At 40.7% G+C, this 17,256-nt stretch overlaps 1 long non-coding RNA gene across 4 annotated transcripts in view; it reads right to left on the bottom strand.

The window, feature by feature from the left end:
* The window catches only part of LOC144614956 (uncharacterized), a 42,168-nt gene extending 29,693 nt beyond the window's left edge, over positions 1 to 12,475 (bottom strand). For all 4 annotated transcript variants that reach the window (XR_013553308.1, XR_013553309.1, XR_013553310.1 and 1 more), the window contains exon 1: positions 9,551 to 12,475. This is a non-coding gene — a long non-coding RNA (uncharacterized LOC144614956). The remainder of the gene's footprint in view (positions 1 to 9,550) is intronic.
* Positions 12,476 to 17,256: the final 4,781 nt, after the last annotated feature.

Here is a 17,256-nt window from a genome sequence, read left to right as displayed (position 1 = left end):
GAAGAGAAGGCACACACCAGTCTGACTGTGGCCCCAGCAGTGGGCTGGGGGCAGACATCGGGTCGGACTGCGGCCCCGCCCACTAACTCCAGTTATACACCACAGCACAGGGGAAGTGCCCTGCAGGTCCTCACCACGCCAGGGACTCTCCAAAATGACCAAACGGAAGAATTCCCCTCAGAAGAATCTCCAGGAAATAACAACAGCTAATGAACTGATCAAAAAGGATTTAAATAATATAACAGAAAGTGAATTTAGAATAATAGTCATAAAATTAATCGCTGGGCTTGAAAACAGTATACAGGACAGCAGAGAATCTCTTGCCACAAAGATCGAGGGACTAAGGAACAGTCACGAGGAGTTGAAAAACGCTTTAAACGAATTGCAAAACAAAATGGAATCCACGATGGCTCGGCTTGAAGAGGCAGAGGAGAGAATAGGTGAACTAGAAGATAAAGTTATGGAGAAAGAGGAAGCTGAAAGAAAGAGGGATAAAAAAATCCAGGAGTATGAGGGGAAAATTAGAGAACTAAGTGATACACTAAAAAAAAATAATATACGCATAATTGGTATCCCAGAGGAGGAAGAGAGAGGGAAGGGTGCTGAAGGGGTACTTGAACAAATTATAGCTGAGAACTTCCCTGAACTGGGGAAGGAAAAAGGCATTGAAATCCAAGAGGCACAGAGAACTCCCTTCAGACGTAACTTGAATCGATCTTCTGCACGACATATCATAGTGAAACTGGCAAAATACAAGGATAAAGAGAAAATTCTGAAAGCAGCAAGGGATAAACGTGCCCTCACATATAAAGGGAGACCTATAAGACTCGTGACTGATCTCTCCTTTGAAACTTGGCAGGCCAGAAAGGCTTGGCACGATATCTACAGTGTGCTAAACAGAAAAAATATGCAGCCGAGAATCCTTTATCCAGCAAGTCTGTCATTTAGAATAGAAGGAGAGATAAAGGTCTTCCCAAACAAACAAAAACTGAAGGAATTTGTCACCACGAAACCAGCCCTACAAGAGATCCTAAGGGGGATCCTGTGAGACAAAGTACCAGAGACATCACTACAAGCATAAAACATACAGACATCACAATGACTCTAAACCCATATCTTTCTATAATAACACTGAATGTAAATGGATTAAATGCGCCAACTAAAAGACATAGGGTATCAGAATGGATAAAAAAACAAGACCCATCTATTTGCTGTCTACAAGAGACTCATTTTAGATTTGAGGACACCTTTAGATTGAGAGTGAGGGGATGGAGAACTATTTATCATGCTCCTGGAAGCCAAAAGAAAGCTGGAGTAGCCATACTTATATCAGACAAACTAGACTTTAAATTAAAGGCTGTAACAAGAGATGAAGAAGGGCATTATATAATAATCACAGGGTCTATCCACCAGGAAGAGCTAACTATTATAAATGTCTATGCGCCAAATACCCGAGCCCCCAGATATATAAAACAATTACTCATAAACATAAGCAACCTCATTGATAAGAATGTGGTCATTGCAGGGGACTTTAACACCCCACTTACAGAAATGGATAGATCATCTAGACACACAGTCAATAAAGAAACAAGGGCCCTGAATGATACATTGGATCAGATGGACTTGACAGATATATTTAGAACTCTGCATCCCAAAGCAACAGAATATACTTTCTTCTCGAGTGCACATGGAACATTCTCCAAGATAGATCATATACTGGGTCACAAAACAGCCCTTCATAAGTTTACAAGAATTGAAATTATACCATGCATACTTTCAGACCACAATGCTATGAAGCTTGAAATCAACCACAGGAAAAAGTCTGGAAAACCTCCAAAAGCATGGAGGTTAAAGAACACCCTACTAACGAATGAGTGGGTCAACCAGGCAATTAGAGAAGAAATTAAAACATATATGGAAACAAACGAAAATGAAAATACAACAATCCAAACGCTCTGGGATGCAGCGAAGGCAGTCCTGAGAGGAAAATACATTGCAATCCAGGCCTATCTCAAGAAACAAGAAAAATCCCAAATACAAAATCTAACAGCACACCTAAAGGAAATAGAAGCAGAACAGCAAAGGCAGCCTAAACCCAGCAGAAGAAGAGAAATAATAAAGATCAGAGCAGAAATAAACAATATAGAATCTAAAAAAACTGTAGAGCAGATCAACGAAACCAAGAGTTGGTTTTTTGAAAAAATAAACAAAATTGACAAACCTCTAGCCAGGCTTCTCAAAAAGAAAAGGGAGATGACCCAAATAGATAAAATCATGAATGAAAATGGAATGATTACAACCAATCCCTCAGAGATACAAACAATTATCAGGGAATACTATGAAAAATTATATGCCAGCAAATTGGACAACCTGGAAGAAATGGACAAATTTCTAAACACCCACACTCTTCCAAAACTCAATCAGGAGGAAATAGAAAGCTTGAACAGACCCATAACCAGCGAAGAAATTGAATCGGTTATCAAAAATCTCCCAACAAATAAGAGTCCAGGACCAGATGGCTTCCCAGGGGAGTTCTACCAGACATTTAAAGCAGAGATAATACCTATCCTTCTCAAGCTATTCCAAGAAATAGAAAGGGAAGGAAAACTTCCAGACTCATTCTATGAAGCCAGTATTACTTTGATTCCTAAACCAGACAGAGACCCAGTAAAAAAAGAGAACTACAGGCCAATATCCCTGATGAATATGGATGCAAAAATTCTTAATAAGATACTAGCAAATCGAATTCAACAGCATATAAAAAGAATTATTCACCATGATCAAGTGGGATTCATTCCTGGGATGCAGGGCTGGTTCAACATTCGCAAATCGATCAACGTGATACATCACATTAACAAAAAAAAAGAGAAGAACCATATGATCCTGTCAATCGATGCAGAAAAGGCCTTTGACAAAATCCAGCACCCTTTCTTAATAAAAACCCTTGAGAAAGTCGGGATAGAAGGAACATACTTAAAGATCATAAAGGCCATTTATGAAAAGCCCACAGCTAACATCATCCTCAACGGGGAAAAACTGAGAGCTTTTTCCCTGAGATCAGGAACACGACAGGGATGCCCACTGTCACCGCTGCTGTTTAATATAGTGCTGGAAGTTCTAGCATCAGCAATCAGACAACAAAAGGAAATCAAAGGCATCAAAATTGGCAAAGATGAAGTCAAGCTTTCGCTTTTTGCAGATGACATGATATTATACATGGAAAATCCGATAGACTCCACCAAAAGTCTGCTAGAACTGATACATGAATTCAGCAAAGTTGCAGGATACAAAATCAATGTGCAGAAATCAGTTGCATTCTTATACACTAACAATGAAGCAACAGAAAGACAAATGAAGAAACTGATCCCATTCACAATTGCACCAAGAAGCATAAAATACCTAGGAATAAATCTAACCAAAGATGTAAAAGATCTGTATGCTGAAAACTATAGAAAGCTTATGCAGGTAATTGAAGAAGATATAAAGAAATGGAAAGACATTCCCTGCTCATGGATTGGAAGAATAAATATTGTCAAAATGTCAATACTACCCAAAGCTATCTACACATTCAATGCAATCCCAATCAAAATTGCACCAGCATTCTTCTCGAAACTAGAACAAGCAATCCTAAAATTCATATGGAACCACAAACGGCCCCGAATAGCCAAAGTAATTTTGAAGAAGAAGACCAAAGCAGGAGCCATCACAATCCCAGACTTTAGCCTCTACTACAAAGCTGTCATCATCAAGACAGCATGGTATTGGCATAAAAACAGACACATAGACCAATGGAATAGAATAGAAACCCCAGAACTAGACCCACAAACGTATGGCCAACTAATCTTTGACAAAGCAGGAAAGAACATCCAATGGAAAAAAGACAGTCTCTTTAACAAATGGTGCTGGGAGAACTGGACAGCAACATGCAGAAGGTTGAAACTAGACCACTTTCTCACACCATTCACAAAAATAAACTCAAAATGGATAAAGGACCTGAATGTGAGACAGGAAACCATCAAAACCTTAGAGGAGAAAGCAGGAAAAGACCTCTCTGACCTCAGCCGTAGCAATCTCTTACTCGGCACATCCCCAAAGGCAAGGGAATTAAAAGCAAAAGTGAATTACTGGGACCTTATGAAGATAAAAAGCTTCTGCACAGCAAAGGAAACAACCAACAAAACTAAAAGGCAACCAATGGAATGGGAAAAGATATTTGCAAATGACACATCGGACAAAGGGCTAGTATCCAAAATCTATAAAGAGCTCATCAAACTCCACACCCGAAAAACAAATAACCCAGTGAAGAAATGGGCAGAAAACATGAATAGACACTTCTCTAAAGAAGACATCCGGATGGCCAACAGGCACATGAAAAGATGTTCAACGTCGCTCCTTATCAGGGAAATACAAATCAAAACCACACTCAGATACCACCTCACGCCAGTCAGAGTGGCCAAAATGAAGAAATCAGGAGACTATAGATGCTGGAGAGGATGTGGAGAAACAGGAACCCTCTTGCACTGTTGGTGGGAATGCAAATTGGTGCAGCCGCTCTGGAAAGCAGTGTGGAGGTTCCTCAGAAAATTAAAAATAGACCTACCCTATGACCCAGCAATAGCACTGCTAGGAATTTATCCAAGGGATACAGGAGTACTGATGCATAGGGGCACCTGTACCCCAATGTTTATAGCGGCACTCTCAACAATAGCCAAATTATGGAAAGAGCCTAAATGTCCATCAACTGATGAATGGATAAAGAAATTGTGGTTTATATACACAATGGAATACTACGTGGCAATGAGAAAAAATGAAATATGGCCTTTTGTAGCAACATGGATGGAACTGGAGAGTGTGATGCTAAGTGAAATAAGCCATACAGAGAAAGACAGATACCATATGGTTTCACTCTTATGTGGATCCTGAGAAACATAACAGAAACCCATGGGGGAGGGGAAGGAAAAAAAAAAAAAAAAAAGAGGTTAGAGTGGGAGAGAGCCAAAGCATTAGAGACTGTTAAAAACTGAGAACAAACTGAGGGTTGATGGGGGGTGGGAGGGAGGGCAGGGTGGGTGATGGGTATTGAGGAGGGCACCTTTTGGGATGAGCACTGGGTGTTGTATGGAAATCAATTTGACAGTAAATTTCATATATTAAAAAATAAAAAAAAAAAAAAAAAAAAAAAAAAAATTTTAGAAATGCTGTTACAGAGTGGGGCAAAGAGTTTCAAGAGGCCTAGAGGTCCCGCTTGAGCCAGCAGAGCCAGACCCCGGATCGCTGATGCTAATGTGATTTCATTGGTGTCCAGAGGCCTGCCACGCTTGTGCTGTGGTTGTTGGGGAAAAGGCAAGGAAGGGAACTGCGCCCTTCTCTTCAGCCAACCATACCTGCACTCATTTATTTATTCATTCAATGATCATTTACCAAGGAACTTTGTGTGGGCCAGGTACTGAACTGAGCACTTGGAGGAGAACAGAGTTTTAAAGACAAATAACTTTATAGGACAAGGTTGTTGCTTTAAAGGAATTGCAGCCAGGAAATCAGGCTGGAAAGTGTGACCTTTAGGAAGAAAAGTCAGTCACGGCCTAACGAGTAATAGTTGAAAGTTTCCCTTGAGTTCCCTGGCAGAGTCACCTTGCATGACTGGACTAAGCTTAAACATCATGGAACCCAGGATGCCTTTCAGACAACTCCATGAGCCCAACATGGTGAAAAGAACACAGGCTTTGTAAGAAAACATACTTAGATTTAAACCCCGGGTTTACCTTTAATTAGCTTAGAACTAAACCTCTCTAAACCAAAATTTTCTCATGTGAAAAACAGATGTAAAAAATACTCACTGGGGGCACCTGGATTGCTTATTCAGTTGAGCATCCAACTCTTGGTTTCTGCTCAGATCATGATCCCAGGGTCGTGGGATTGAGCCGCACACTGGCCTCTGTGCTGAGCATGGAACCTGTGTGGGGTGTTCTCTCTCTCTCTCTCTCTCTCCCTCCCTCCCTCTGCCCCTCTCCCCCACTCATGAGTATTCTCTCTCTCAACTAAGAAATTAAAATTAAAAAAAAAATCACTGAAAAACAAGGTTATTAGGATCAAATTACATGCTATGATTTCCACTTCCAACAGAACGGAGTAATAGGGATCAGATTTTCTCTCCCACTTGAAACAAATAAAATGCAAGACAAAATACAAGAAGCAATAATTTTCAAGACACTGGACATCAGGTAATAAAGGAAAATGAGCCCTGGGAGATGGGAACCAAATGAGGTGGGCTCTATGATTGAGCCAGTTTACTGTCTTGAGAGAGTTTCTGGGCCATGACACTGATAGGTAGATATTGTGAGTTAAACATACACATAGGAGAGCCCAGACAAATCAAGGGACTAGAATGTGCAAGGCAGAGGGTCTCCTCATGTATTCAGTAGAGGACTATAAAGATCAGAAAATAATCCCAAGAGCTCACATGGATAGGATCAGGAGTAATTCATCCAAGTGGAAAACCATAATTCATGGGACATTAGTTAGACTACTCAGAAGGATTTTGCCTCAATAGTGGGGCATAAAATCAACCTTACGCTAAACACTCCTGTGTGTTTCTGACTAACAAAACTCCAAAGCAAGACTCAAAAGGAAGACACTGTTTCCAAGTAACTTAATTACATCCTGAAATAAAGTTCAAGAATACTTACAGGTATGCAAATGTATCCAGCACCCTAAAATTTTAAATTTACAATGCTCAGCATCCAATCAAATACTAACAAGCAGGCAGAGAAGCAGAAAAAAGCAACCCACAACAAGGAGAAAAAAATCAATCAAAACCAACTACAAAAAGTAAAGATGGTACAAGTAGTAGATAAGGACGTTAAAAAGTCATTATAACTGTACTTCACACATTAAGCTAGAGATTAAATATATGAGATTTGTATGATATAAAAAGACCCAAAACAAACCCCTAGGAATGAAAACTAAAGATGAGGGGAACCTGGCTATCTCAGTCAGTAGAGCATGTGACTCTTGATGCCAGGGCTGTGAGTTCAAGCCCTACGTTGGGCTTAGAGCTTACTTTAAAAAATTAATTAATTAAAAATAAATTAAAACAATAAATAAATAAAACTCCTGAGATGAAAGAAAAATACAGTGGATGGGATTAATGGCAGATTAAACGTGGAAGAAAACATTAGTAAACTTTTTTTTAATCTTTTTAACATTTATTCATTTTTGAGAGACACAGAGAGACAGAGTGTAAGTGGGAAGAGGGCAGACACAGAATTCAAGGCAGGCTCCAGGCTCAAAGCTGTCAGCACAGAGCCCAACGCAGGGCTCGAACCCACAAACCACGAGATCATGACCTGAGCTGAAATCTGACGCTTAATGGACTGAGCCACCCAGGGCTCCCTATTAGTAAATTTGAATATACAACAAAAGAAATTATTAAAAATAGAACACAGAGAAAAAGAGGTTGAGGAAAAAAATGAATCGAGCATCAGTGAACTGAGGAACAACCTCAAGAATTCCAAGTTATATATCACTGAAGTCACCAAAGGAGAAGACAGAAATTCCTTTAAAGACAGAAATTATCAAAGCTCACTCAGGTGGAAAATTGTTCTGAAGCCTGAATATCCCTACATCTATTAGAGAAATGAAATTAAAATTAAATTACAGTTAAAACTGTAACATGTGGAAACTCAAGACTCAGATGAATTCACCAGTAAGTTTTATCAAAGATTTAAGAAGGAACATTTCCAATTCTTTTATTTATTTTTTTTTAATGTTTATTTATTTTTGACAGAGAGAGAGAGAGACAGAGCATGAGCGGGGAAGGGGCAGAGAGAAAAGGAGACACAGAATCCGAAGCAGGCTCCAGGCTCCGAGCTCTCAGCACAGAACCCGACGCGGGGCTCGAACTCACAGACTGCGAGATCATGACCTGAGCCGAAGTCGGACGCTCAACTGACTGAGCCACCCAGGCACCCCGGAACATTTCCAATTCTACACAAATGCTTCCAGATAATTAAAGGCGCAAGAATATTCCCAACTCATTCTACAAAGCAACCATTACACTGATACCAAAACCAGCAAAGACATTTCAAGGAAAGAAAATTACTGGGATGCCTGAATGGCTCAGTTGGTTTAAGCGCCAACTCTTGATTTGGGCTCAGGTCATGATCTCCATATTGGTGGGATAGATCAGCTCTGCACTAAGCATGGAGTCTGCTTGAGATTCTCTCTCTCTCACTCTCTCTCTGCCCCTCCCTCACTTGCACAGGTACTCTTGCTCTCTCAAAGTAAATAAACAAACATTTTTCAAAAACGAAAATTACTGATTCAAATTCCTCACGAACATCAATGCAAAAATTCTTAAGAAAATTTTAGCAAATCTAATCAAACAATATTTTTAAAGAATAATGCATGATTATGTGAGCTTTTCTCAGAAATGCATGATTGGCTTTTTAAAAAACAACTAATGTAATTCACCATATTAACAGAAAAGGGAAAAAGGGGGGGAAATCTCAATAAATATAGAAAGCATATTTGACAAAATCCAACAACTATTTCTGATTTTATATATATACTTATATATATATATACTTATATATATATATATAATCAGAAAAAAAATACATATATATATATAACTTCAGTAAACTGGGAATAGAAGGTAGATTCCTCAATCTGATAAAGGGTGTCTATGAAAAATTTACAGCTAATATCATTAATAATAGTGAAAGGCTGAATGTTTTCTTCCCCTAGACAGGAACAAGTAAGGATGTCTGATCTCACCATTTCTGTTTGACATTGTACTAGAGGTTCTGGTCAGTCTAATAAAGCAAGAAAAACACACAAAAGGTATAAAAGTAAAAAGGAAAAAGTAAAATTCTTTATTCACAGGTGACATGATTGTTTATGAAGAAAATCCTATGGAATCTGAAAAACCAAATGCGTCTGGAATAAATGAGTTTAGCAAACTTTCAGTGTATAAGATGAATGAATAGAAGTATTTCCCTATCCTAGCAAGAACCGCAAATTGAAAATTTTAAATACTATTTACAATTGCATTAAAATATGAAGTACTTAGAAACAAATCTTACAAAAGATGCATCCTACTTGTACATTAAAAATTATAAAAGGTCACTGAGAGAAGTTAAAGAATACCTAAATAAATGAAAAGATATATCGTGCTCATGGATCAGAAGATTCAATATTTTAATTATGTAAATTCTCCTCAAATTAATCTATAGATTCAATGCAATACCAATCAAAATTCCAGCAGACTTTTGTTTATGTGAATATTCACAATCAAATTCAAAATTAATATGGAAGCAAAAGACAGAAGAGCAAAAAAAGAAAATGAAGTTTGGAAGACAACACTATTTTAATGCAAGACTTATTACAAAGTTAGAATCATTTAGACTGAGTGGCATTGGCATAAAGATAGACAAGTAAATCAATGGAACAGAATAAAGAGTCCAGAAATAGACCACACATATTTGAAGAACTGATTTTGACAAAAGTGTAAAGGCAATTCAGCAGAAAAAAGATAGTCTTGGGGCACCTGGGTGGCTCCAATGGTTAAGCGTCGACTCTTGATTTCAGCTCAGGTCATGATCTCATGTTTAGTGAGTTGGGGCCCCGCATAGGGTTCTGTGCTGACATCACGGAGCCTGCTTGAGATTCTCTCTCTCCCTCTGTGTCCCCCTTCCCTGCTCGTGCTCTGTCTCTGTCTCAAAATAAATAAACATTTAAAAATAATAAAAAGAGGGGTGCCTGGATGGCTCAGTCAGTTGAGCATTCCACTTCAGCTCAGGTCATGATCTCACGGTCTTTGAGTTCGAGCCCCGCATCCGGGCTCACTGCAGTATTTCTAGTGCAATAGAAGAGTGCGTGGCTCATGGCACTGAGTGTTTATCCATAAAATGTTTATCAGAGAAAGAAATCACTTAATAAGATACTTGGAAATTGAATCTATATGCAATGCTTTGGAGAATCACCAGATGTATGTAACCTTCCTTGATCAAAATAATGGTAACTTCATTTTGCTATAACAACTTTCTGTGAATACCTTCACATTTCCTAATTTATTCCTTCAAACGGTCTGCTAGCATCCTCCGGAGACTGGTAGAGACCCAAGCCTTATTTTAAAGATGAAAGCTGGAAACCCGTTATTTCAGAGCTGTGGATTAAATAGCAACCTAACCAGTACTCTGCCCACAAGACGGTGCCCGGCAGGCTCCGCCTGCAGGTCAATAAGGCCCATCAACCATCTCTGCAGCTTGTCCCCGCCCACCATTAAAACAGAGAGAAAAAAGTTTTTATGAGCAGATTGCCTAGATAAGTAAGATATATCACTATAATACTAATTGTGTGTTCATTTCTACGATTTTATTAAAGGAACTACCTGGTTTTGATGCTCTTGGTTAATGGATATCTAAATAGGAAGAACCTAATGAATTCAAACCTTGCCTTCATAAAATAAGGTAAATCATTCCAATTTTCTTGAGAAAAGACTTCACTAGGAAATGTTGTATATTCAATTGTAATTTTAACTTTACATTCTAAGAAGCTGTCCTACAAAGTTGAGCTTTGTTTTTCATGCGTAATATATAAATTTACCTTTTTGAATATAATAAATGCTTTCATAAAAAAAAATAAAAATATGCTTCAAAGAGTTCCAGTGGGATAACAAACTCACATTGGCTCTTTTTCTTAGTCCTAGAAGATAATGCCCTCTGGCAGCTGTTCTAAGGCCTGTTTATTACCAGAATTGCTCCAGAGCTCTTAAAAATGCAGATTCTAGAGCTCTACCATGTCCATTCCGTCACCCCTCACACATACCCAAGATTCTGATATAGGAGGTCTGGGATATGGTTTAGAATCCATATACGGATAATGGTCCGCAGGTGGTTTTCTTGAGCGACCAGAAACCACCTTGTACACTGTGCTGCCATATATACAAATCTCCCCAAACTGCTGACTATAAAATCAGGGGCTCCTTTCCCCTTATTCTAAAACAAATCCTGGTGCCTATACAGGAGCTACAAACTCTAATGCCTGCAGGGCCAGGCAGGAAGGAGACAGAAAGGGAGCACGGGGGACCGTAACAAACATGGCTATATGAGACAGATATTTACCAGTTCTAACCAAGTGTGAACATGAGCTCAGCACCGCCAGAGTTCCAAGGTTTCAAAAGAAACTAGAAACCCAGATTTTATATGAAATGTCCTATGAAGGCTAAAGACCTCTGCAGGTAGCATGTGGCCCAGACGCCATATAATCTCTGGTTCTGGGCAACAGCACAGATAAAACCCTTTTAGGCAGTGCTTTCATTTCCTAAGGCTACGGAAACAAATTACCACACATTAGGTGGCTTAAAACAACAGAAATGTACTCTCTTACCATTATGGAGGTCAGAAATCTTCAGTCGAGGTGCTGTTAGGATTGGTTCCTTCTAGAGGCTCTGAGGGAGAATCATTCCATGTCTCTTTCCTTGCTGCTGGTGGCTGTTAGCTATTCTCAGCTCATGGATGCATGTCTCCCATCTGTCTCTGTCTTCAATAGTCTTTTTTCCTATGTGTCCTACCTCTCTGTTTCCCCTACTAAGGTCTTGTCTTTGGATTTAAAATTGCCCTAATCCTCAGGGCTTTTGGGTGGCTCAGTTGGTTAAGTGTTGGACTCTTGATTTCAGCTCAGGTCATGATTCAGGGTTGTGCGATTGGAGTCTGCTTAAGATTCTCTCTCTGTCCCTCCCACGTGCGCTCTCAAATAAAAGAAATAAAAGAAAATTGCCCTAACCCAGGATGATTTCATTTTAAGATCCTTAGTTACACTTGCAAAGACTCTTTTTCCAAATAAAGTCACATTTACAGGACCCAGGGGTTAAAATTTGGGCATTACTTTTTTGAGGCTACTAGTCAAACCACTACAGGTAGGTTGGCACTTAAAAAAATCCAAATCAATTATTTCAATCAAATTATATTTTTTCCAACCTTTCCCACATGTACTATTTTACTACTAAAATGGCTTACCTCTTGGCAGAAAACTTGATATGCAAGCTCAGGTATTTTTATTTCTTATATGCTTCCTAGATTTAAGCTCTTTTACATTCTATTAGCAGCATCCCGTTGCTCCATTTCCACCAATGCTTCTAAAATCAGGGATGGGAGGCAAAATGACCCCTGCCTCCATGCAGTGCCCTCCTTGATTGGAAGGAATCATCTGTCCATATGGATGGGAAGACAGAAAGGGTGATAGTGGAAAAGCAGAGTGGATAAGGTATTGAGTGAAGAGAGAGAAAAATAGGCAAGGTAGGAATGTGGCTTCAGGCACAAGAGAAAAAAAACAGGAGATTCTCAAAAGAGTTCTGCTCTCCGGGGGCCAATTCAGAGACACCCCAAACTTCTGTGTGATCTTTAGTGCCATCTACTGGAAAGCATAGGAACCAGCTCAGTGGGAAAACAAAACAGTGGGTCCAAAACATGTGGTTCCACACTCATCACTGTTGCAACTTACCTCCCAAGCTAGTCAGTGTACTCTGTAACATCAGGAGCTGTATCTCTTTCCTAAGCAAGGTGTCTGGCACAAAACAGCCTCGGGGAGGGGAGGGGAGGGGAGGGGAGGGAAAAGAGAAAAGAGAAAAGAAAGAAAAAGGAAGGAAGGAAGAAAAAAAGAAGAAAGAAAAAAATCCTATTGAATATAAAGACTCAAAAATTCTACTTCTCGACCATTACTTATCGATAGATTTGTAGAAACCAAATGGCAAGACAAGCCACAAGAGAAAAGAGAAAAGCTGGGTTACCTATGGTTTACTGAAGCCTTTGGGTTTTCTTAGCGGTCCTCAGGATGTTCACTCAGGGCCCAGTTATAGTGGGGACTGGGCTGCTGTGCTCTGTGGAGAAAACCACCCTATGCAGCAAGCTGGCCTCCTCACCCTACTGTCATCCACTCAAAGGGCAAAGAGCTGAGGTGTGCACAAGTGTCCAGGTGTGTGAAATAATACGAGATACAAATTGGTTTCGGACTCCGGTTCCTGACACATGGCTCCTAAATCTCCTGAAATTTCCTGGGTGACAGAAGCATCTTTTGTTCTGATGAGGTGGGCTCCTGGATGGGAACTGTTCACCAGAAAGACAAAGCCATGATTAGAAACTTGGCACTTTCAGCCCACCTCTCATCTCTGGGGAAGGGAGAGGGGCTAGAAATTGAGTTAACCATCAATCATATCTATTACCTGTATGATGAAGTCTCCACAGAAATCCCGAGTGCAGGTTCTGAGAGCTTTTGGGTGGGTTAACCCCTGGAGGTGCAAGGGTTGGGGGAACATGCAGAAAGGGCATGGCGGCCCCATACCCCTCCCTCACACTTTGCCTTGTGTGTCTCTTCCGTCTGCTCGTTCCTGAATTATACCCTTTTAAAATAAATGAGTAATCTAAGTTAACTGTCTTCCTGAGTTTTGGGAGCTGCTTTAGCAAATTATCAAACCTGAAGGGGGCATGGGAACCTCTGACTTATGGCCAGTCAGAAGCACAGTTGACAACTTAGACTTATAATCTTGAGACTGGCACACAAGGAGCGGGGCAGTCTCTAGGTCTGCACTAACCCCAGGCAGATAGTGTCCAATCCGAATTGAACTGTATGACACCTCATTGGTGTTGGCGATTTGGAGCATTGCTTGGTGTATGTGGGGGGGAACCCCAACACATCTGGTAGGAGAGTGTTATGAGTAAAAGCAAACACAATGTGTTTTTCTTTAGACAAGGTGGGAGAAGAGCATTTCCCATCAAGTGACTGTTACTGGTTGCATGTCAGAGCTAAGCCAGAAATGGGAATAGCATAGCCGATTAACATAGCCACTCACATAACCATCACCTCAGTGCTCCTCAACTTTGGCTGCATGTTATCACTGGAAAACTTTTGCTAAGTCTGATGCATAGGCTGTACCCCAGACCATTTAAATCAGAATCTCTGGGGGTGGGATCTAGACCTAAGTATTTTTTAAAGTTTTCCAGATAGTACACTGTTGGTGGGAATGTAAATTGGTGCAGCCACTATGGAAAACCGTGTGGCGGTTCCTCAAAAAATTAAAAATTGAAGCACCTTGCAATCCAGCAATTCCACTTCTTGGTATTTATCTGAAGAAAATTAAAATACTAACTCAAAAAGATATATGCACCCCCCCCCCCATTTATTGTGGCTTTATAATACCAAAGGTATAGAAACAACCTAAATGTCTATCATTGGATGAATGAATAAAATGAAGACACACACACACACACACACACACACACACACACACACACACACACTGGAATATTATTCTGCCATAAAAAGGAATGAAATCTTGCCATTTCAGACAACATGGCTGGACCCTGACAGCATTATGCTAAGTCAGAAAATAAGTGAAATAAGTGAAATAAGTCAGAGAAAGACAAATACCATATGCTCTCACTTACACCTAGAATCTTAAAAACAAACAAGAAACAAAACACTAAAACCAAGCTCACAGATACAGAGAACAGATTGGGGGTTGCCAGAGGCAAGGGCTGGGAAGGTAGGTGCAATGAGTGAAGGGGGTCAAAAGGTACAGAATTCCAGTTATAAAATAAGTCATGGGGATGTAATATACAACATGGTGACTATAGTTAATAATGCTGTACTGCATATTTGAAAGTTACTAAGAGTTGACACACAAAAAAGCTTCCCAGGTATATTAGTTTTCTATTACTGCTGTAATGATTTACCACAAACTTACTGGCTTAAAACAAAATAAATTTATTATCTTATACATCTATAATGCATTAGTCCAAAAGAGTTCTCAGTGAGCTAAAATCAAGGTGTTGGCAGATTTGAATCCCTCCTGGAGGCTCTACGGGACACTCAGTTCTCTCACCTTTTCCAGCTTCTAGAGGCTGACTTTCCATCTTCAAAGCCAACAACCATCAGTTAAGTCTTTCTCATATTGCATCAGTCTGACATTGACTTCTCTGCCTCCCTCTCCTACACTTCAAGACCCCTGTGATTGTGTTGGGCCCACCCAGATAATCAAGAATACTTCCCTATTAGTTGATTTACAGTATCAAAATCAAATGCATCTGCTACATTAATTCCCCTTTGCCATGTAATGTAATATATTCATAGGTTATGAAGATTAGAACATGGGCATATGTAGGAACCATTATTACCAGATCAGATGACTCCGATGTGAAGCCGAGAACTACTGGTTTACACACAAGATTGGCTCAAGAAGTGGCCCAGTTAGCAAGCTGAGCCATGATGGAAGACTGGAGGCACACTGAAGAATTGTTGTGTTGGGGAGGGTGGAGAAGGGGCAATAGCCAGCGTCACCAATTTTACATTGTTGCAGAACTGGTCCTGCAGGAAGGGGAGAGGGTTGTAAGGTGATTTATTATCATTCAGCCTCCAATAGATCTGGGAAGTTAAATTGTACACTATCCAGGGGTACCTTGGTAGTTCAGTTGGTTAGATGTCCAACTGTTGATTGACCCTTGATTTCAGCTCAGGTCATGATCTTCAACAGTCGTGAGGCCCCACATAGGGCTTTGCACTGGGAGTGGAACCTGCCTGAGATTCTCTCCCTCTCCTTCTGCCCCTCCCCTGCAAGCAAGAACACACACATGATCTCCCCCTCTCTCTCTCTCAAAAAATAAAAATAAAATTATGCACTACTTCAAGGATGGCAGTTGATCTATACTCAGGAGTAGCCATTACAGAAAATGTAGGTCATAACCCAGACTTTTGAGACTGGTAGCTATCATCTTCCTCCTTTTTCATGTTTTTTTTTTTTTTCATGTTTTATTTTATATTTGAGAGAGAGGGACAGAGAGACAGAGCATAAGCAGAGGAGGAGCAGAGGGAGAGGGACAGAGACAGAATCTGAAGCAAACTCCTGGCTGTCAGCACAGAGCCCAACGTGGGGCTCAAACTCACAAGCTCTGAGATCATGACCTGCGCCAAGTGGGACGCTTAACCGACTGAGCCACCCAGGCGCCCAGCTTGTTCCCTGTTTTATGCTCTCAGAGCTGGGTGTATGCCAGATTCTCAAGCGCTCTGTAGACGCTCGCCTAGAGTGGAAGACGCAAATTACCTGCCCATGGGTTGAATAGGTCTTGAAGATACTTCCTGATTGGCCAACATTTTAAAATTCACACACACAGATACATTCAGGATTTCTGCTTGTCTTAAAAGATCTAGCAGTGCTGGCACAGCGCTCCAGGACAGTGCTCACTCAGAACAGCTGCTGCCTTTTGATGGGGCACTTCCTCTCTGGTTTGCCGCGGGCTTCTTCCCAGCCTTTATGTTTTACGTCTCACTTCACTTCATGTTACTTGCCTAGTCTGGAAGGTGTCTGAGTTCATGGGCTTCCCCCACTCCAGAATTCATGTGCCTAGTTAGGCAAAATTCTCATAAAGACTCATCTGCCTGTCATCCATGTAAAAGTGAATAGCTCTTAGATGTTAACTAAACTTATTTTGGTGATCATTTTGCAATATATACAAATAATCATGTTGTACTCCTGAAACTAATTAATGTGGTATGCCAATTACATCTCGATAAAAAATAAAAAGAAAATGGAAACTCATCCCCACCCCCCTAAAAGAGGGGATAGCTCTCCATTGAGAAAGATGGGATACAGGCCGAGGGCAGTGCCTGTACACAGATGCCCCTTTCCTCACAACTTAGGGAGCACAGTGAGGGGAGTCAGGACTAGTGTTTGAGTAAATGGCCTGAGCCACCAGGTGATCCAGTGAGCAAAGTGGTCTCCATTGGCACAAGGCTTTTTGTAGGAAATTAGGCTGAGAGCTGCACAACTGTGATTTCTGCCCACTGGTCTTTCTTCAGCCTTTGGAGGCACGCATCAGCCGCTTCACTCCTCTTTCACAGCCAGACTTCCCCGATTTTTAACACAACTATCGGCACACCTGCAGGCCTTTTCCCACCTCCAAGGAGGCTTCTCTCCAACAAGCCTGCCTAACTCCCAGGACAACTCCCCTCAGACATAGCTGAGATCTAATCTTCATTCACTCTGGTAATTCCCTAGTTTGGCTGTGCCACCCAAATGAGCTATTCAAAAGTCAGCACAGCTAGAAAGAGAGGACTGAAGGGCAGTCAGACTAGACCCTTTGACTCAGACCCTGTTCCCCTATCACCTATCCTAACCTTGCATGAACTTACAGAGTAGAAAACAGTGGAGGATTCCCAAACTAGGGCCCTTTGAGGTGCAGGGGCATGACACGGGATGGCTCC

This window comes from Panthera onca, chromosome F1 (genome assembly GCF_046562875.1).
Source record: "Panthera onca isolate mPanOnc1 chromosome F1, mPanOnc1 haplotype 2, whole genome shotgun sequence".
Taxonomy (NCBI): Eukaryota; Metazoa; Chordata; class Mammalia; order Carnivora; family Felidae; genus Panthera; species Panthera onca.
Note: the sequence above shows the minus strand (reverse complement) of the source record. Positions and strands in the feature narration are given on the sequence as shown.